Source organism: Salvelinus sp. IW2-2015, unplaced genomic scaffold, assembly GCF_002910315.2.
Source record: "Salvelinus sp. IW2-2015 unplaced genomic scaffold, ASM291031v2 Un_scaffold3776, whole genome shotgun sequence".
Taxonomy (NCBI): Eukaryota; Metazoa; Chordata; class Actinopteri; order Salmoniformes; family Salmonidae; genus Salvelinus; species Salvelinus sp. IW2-2015.
In genome coordinates this window covers 11,654-16,917 of record NW_019945050.1, presented here as the reverse complement: position 1 = coordinate 16,917, position 5,264 = coordinate 11,654, and positions in this window count along the sequence as shown.

Sequence of the window (5,264 nt, the reverse complement as noted above, 5' to 3'; positions counted from 1 at the left end):
TGTAATGTGGGAATCCAGAACCACATGACGCTGTAAAAGCTGGAGCAAGGCCTGGAACAGAACTACACATTACAGTTTAACCAGGGGGTAAGAGTTAGTTGGAAGTTTGAGAGATTCAGTGTGTGTTTGTGTGTGTGTGTGTGTGTGTGTGGGTATACACGTGCAAGTGTGTGTGTGTGTGCTTGAGGTAGTACATGCGACCATATGTGTGTGTACTCATGCGTGCCTGTGTGTGTGTGTGTGTGTTGGTGCAGAAGTTGAGTCTTGCTCCGTCTCTGGTTCCCAGAGCCCAGGCCAGCTGGATATGGCCTCCTAGCAGCACAGCTGCCATCCTAACTGATTAGAGCTTGCTGGCACTCTGCACTGGTCACCATCATGTTCTAGTACTCAGTCTGAACATCAAGACATTTTGTGCTATTATCTACTCACATTTACAGTGAAGTCATTTAGTAGACGCTCTTATCCAGAGCAACTTACATCTTAAGATATTTTTACTCAAAGAACACCTATTATAACTATCTTATTTCTATCTACCACAGTGTTGAGTAAATGCTGCCTGGAAGGTTGGATGACAACCATAGGTTAATAAASCGAACAGAGGTCAAGTATAAAAACCCGAGTGATGCAGTGAGACGACGTTGGGGCCGATTCAGCTGCATTCTTCAAAAGCCCATCGTTGGCAGATGTGACAGTTGACCAATGACATCGCTGGAATATATCCTGCAAGCGCACAGCCTTTTGAAAGCCAACTGACATCCAATCTGCAATCCACCATCTGTACAGGACAGGACCATGCTCTAGGTCCATCCAGTACAGCTTGTGCTGCTGGCCCAGGCCAGAACATGGCAGATGAAACAGACTATCAAATCAGCTAATTCACAGTAAATCCTCTTAGAGGGAGTCTGTTCCTTCATGTCACTCACACGTCCAGGGTCAACGACCTCCAGAGACCTCAGAGAAACCCGTTAAAAGAGCCAGAACACTAGATACGTCACACTGCACCAGAAGCTACAACAGGGAATTGGATAGTCACTCAATGGACCGGAACGAATGAAGAAAATGGGGTGTAATTTTGAGGAAAGAGGCACGTAGTGGAGAATTTCAGAGGTTTTTGTTGACTCAGGGGCTTTGGGTTGACTAATGGACTGATGTTGGTTCAAGCAGGACTTGGTTGATTGCGAGAGGCGGGCACCTGCTAGGATCTGGCCTGCAGGGACTGGCAGCAGCACGGTGCTGGAAGGCTGAGAGCTTACCTGACAGAGATGAAGAGAGCATTAATGATGTTCAAGTCCAGGATGGGGTTGAAAATGTCACTCTTAGCTGCCACACATGGGCAGGGATAAATACCCGATATGATATTGTGTTTGCTAGAAGCCAGCACCTCCAACCTAACCTAAGAACTAATGTAATATTTAACTTCTCCTTAATCCCTGGGAGGACATGATACCGCTTCCCTTAACACATCCTAATCAGAACTGTGGACTGTATCGGGATGCTTGAAATGTTTTATAGTGTACATATGATAAGATCCTGCTCGGAACACGTAGAGCCTCTCGGCCATGCCCATAAGCCGCTCCATTGTACCTATATGGAAAGCTGAGTGGTGAGTTCTGGTGTTGCAGTAAACAGGAGTGGTCAGGTTGGTCTGCATTGCTGCCTGCTGGGGTTGACATGGTCCAGTGGTCCTGCTGCTGTATTGGTGGGAGGTGCTGAAAGAGTTCTTGCAGCATGTGCGATGAGCGGAGGCTCAGAGGAGCCAGGAGGAGCGTGCCGTCCGTAGGCCTACACTGGAGAGCTGTGCGGTAAAGTGCAGCTCCCCGCCTCCGCTTCCTCTGGCGTTATATGGACAATCAGGTTATAAATGGACTTTCACAGCCTTCGAGTGCGGCAGCCCCAGAGCACAGGACCGGTCAGCAGTCAATTCAGCCTCTTTATATCCTGGCTATACTCAAGGCCAGAGCTCTGAGGGAGAGTGCTGGGGGCCACTGCATTTTTCATTCAAAGACAGAACAGAAAAAACACTGGCATGTTTCGAGTCGACATTTAACCCCCAATGTTTTTACAATAGCAGTTTTGACTGAGAGAGTTAGTCTGAAAATATTTAAGTCCTGCTGGGACTGTGATGTGTGTTGTGTGTGTGGAATTTGTGTTGTGTGTGGTGTGTGGTGTGTGTGTGTGTGTGTGTGTGTGTGGTGTGTGTGTGTGTGTGCGTGTGGGTGGTTGGTCGTGTGCGTGTGCGTGTGCGTGTGCGGTTGCGTGTGCGTGTGTTGTTGATGTGCACGCTTTGGACAACTGTAGCTGGCTCTTTGATTTGTCTCCTGTTGATTGTCTACGTTCAACGTTCAGTGTTGAAATTTTTAACATGTTCTGCAACTGCATTCTGGAGCCACTCGATCAACCAGCATAATTCCTGATCATAAGATAAAGCTCCATATTCTGTCCCTCACAGTGAAGGTTGGTATATGGTGTGTAGATCAGAGGCAACTGCCTGTGTGTGCTGACTGACGGCTGTGTTTTAGATCATTCAGCACACAGCACAGCTTGCTACATCATCTACATCCAACTGGAACAGACCTGGGTCCGGCCTGAGGTTTGACTGAGCATGACAGGTCTGCTTAAGACGCCCCTCGAACCCTTCTCCTGGATTAAGCGATCCCAATGAGACGCCTGGGTAACGGTATGTTTTCTAACTGGTAGTGCACGCGTTCTACCACAGCAAAGCAATGAAGACTAAGCCAGGACTAAACATGCTGGACTTGAAGGGAATTACTGGTAGAGAGGGAAAGGGGGAGAGACAGAGGGAAAAGAGAGAATGACGAGAGCGGGAGAGAGTGTGAAAAGGCGGGAAATGTATAGGTCAGGGGGAAAAGACAAGGAAGGAAATGGAGGAGGAAAAATGGAGAGAGGAGAAGAGAGGGAGAGAGAGAGAGAGAGAGAGAGGAGAGAGAAGAGAGAGGAGAGAGAGAGAGGAGAGAGAGAGAGAGAGAGAGAGAGGAGAGAGAGAGAGAGCAGTTCAAAGGGTATAATGGGAAATATGTACTGTGGCCTATAAGCTGAAAAAGGACAGTCCCCCTTTTGTGGTGGTATTGAACACATGGCGGAGGAAAAATGGAGAGAGAGAGAGAACGAGAGAGAGAGAGAGAGAGAGAGAGGAGAGAGAGAGAGAGAGAGAGAGAGAGAGAGAGAGAGAGAGAGAGAGAGAGAGAAGAGAGAGAGAGAGAGAGATGAGAGAGCCAGGCAAAGGGAGAATGGGAACATATGTACTGTGTGCCTATAATGAGTGACAGTTCCCTTTGTGTGGTATTGACACACCATGGCGGAGGAAAAATGGAGAGAGCAAGAGAGAAGCGAGAGAGAGAGAGAGAGAGAGAGAGAGAGAGAGAACGAGAGGAGGGAGAGAGAGAGGAGAGAGGAGAGGGAGAGAGTAGAGAAGGAAAGAGGAGAGAGAGAGAGAGAGAGAGAGAGAGAAGAGGGAGAGAGAGCGGAGCGGAGAGAGAGAGAGAGCAGTGGGGGAAGATTGTAATGAGCAGGAAAAAGATACGGTCAATAGAGTAGAGGATGAAGGTGGGAAGAGATAGAAAGGACAGAGAAAGAGATAAACTACTTTTTCTGGGGGGGGGGGTTTAGCACTAGGGGAGAGTTTTGTCATCACATTTCCCCTGTCCCTCCTCTCTCCATGACCTACTCAGGCTCTACATCATTTACCTCACTCAAATCACCCACCATCTTCACATCTGACCCCTCAAAAATGTCTCTAACTTACCTATTCATTTTCTATTACCCCCCCTCCTGAAACAATAAAGCACAGAGAAAGCTCTGGAAATTGAAAAAGAGAGTGACATTTACAATCCTCTGTTGTTTCTCCTCTCTAGTGTTTGTGTCACTGGAATCCCTCCATAAGACATAACAGCAGTTTTCACTGTCTCAGTGTCACTGGTCTGGTCTGGTCTGGTCTGGTCTGGTCTGGCCCGGTCTGGTCTGGTCTGGCCTGGTCTGGTCTGGCCTGGTCTGGCCTGGTCTGGTCTGGCCGAGGGCAGAGCAGAATTAGTTTCACGTTTTAGTCACATGCACTAGTACCGTGAAATGCCTTTCTTGCAAGCTCTCTCAACAATGCAGTAATAAATATCAGTAGTAAAACTATTATACTATAAACTAAAGTAAATTGGAACAAAAACACACAAAAATTGAAATAATAAGAAAACAAGAAAGTAAGTAGGCTATATACAGGGTCAGTTCCTGGGTCTGTGCCAAAACCATATTTACAATGTGCAGGGATACTGGAGTGGTAGGGGTAGATATGTGCAGGGATACTGGAGTGGTAGGGGTAGGGACTTGGTAGGGTGGTAAGGACTTGTAATGAGTGATTAGTGTCAGATATCTGGCCTGGCCACCTGGGCCTGACTGTGGGAAATAGGTGGTGCTGGTTGCACCTGATCCAGAGCTCAGCTTAGAGTTTCTCCTCAACTGGCCCGTCACATGAGGAAGAACAGTGAGATTCAAATAAAAACTCAACTAAAATGGRATCTGATTSGGATAATTACAGTTCCCCTGGCAGCTGGAGCTTGGCCAACCCTCTTCTGTGTGCCAGGAGGCCAAGAACAAAACATTCCCCAGATCAGATCTCCTCCACTCTCAACCGGCCAAATCCTATTACCAACAGGCCATTCTCTACCAATAGGACATTCTCTAGCCTGGCCTGTGGAAGAGACTGGAGGAGACCTYGTAGTATGTATTAGAGGTTCATATCGGATCTCTAAATTGCGTTTAATGGGAAAGAAGAGCCAGGTTGTGTACTTGGGACACAGTTGTATAACTTCATAGTTCATACGCTGCTCAAACAGGATTTATGGTTTACCTCAACATGAAAGTTGTATCTTTTAATGTGGAATCATATTTTGATCTTTTGGAGCACATCACACACTTTCAGGCCAGCCAATGCTCCTAAAATATGCCTGTCTTCCTTTGCCCGTAAGCTTTCGACAAGTGGAGCAGGACTTGGAAAAACAGCCTTCCAATACACCATTCCTTCTGAAGCAGTTTATATACAATTCTCCTTAACTGTGTATGTTGTAAAGACATACTCAGCAACTCAACAGTGTGGGAGCAAATCATTGCCCTGTGAACATAATAACAACCTTTAAATCTGTTCCTACTTATCTACCACATGCCACTTTTACTGGGTTTGGCTTCATGTTTCCCGTTGGACATTTTTCAGGATTTTGAACTCCATCTTCCAATCTTTCCCAAACCGTCAGCCAGGGAAT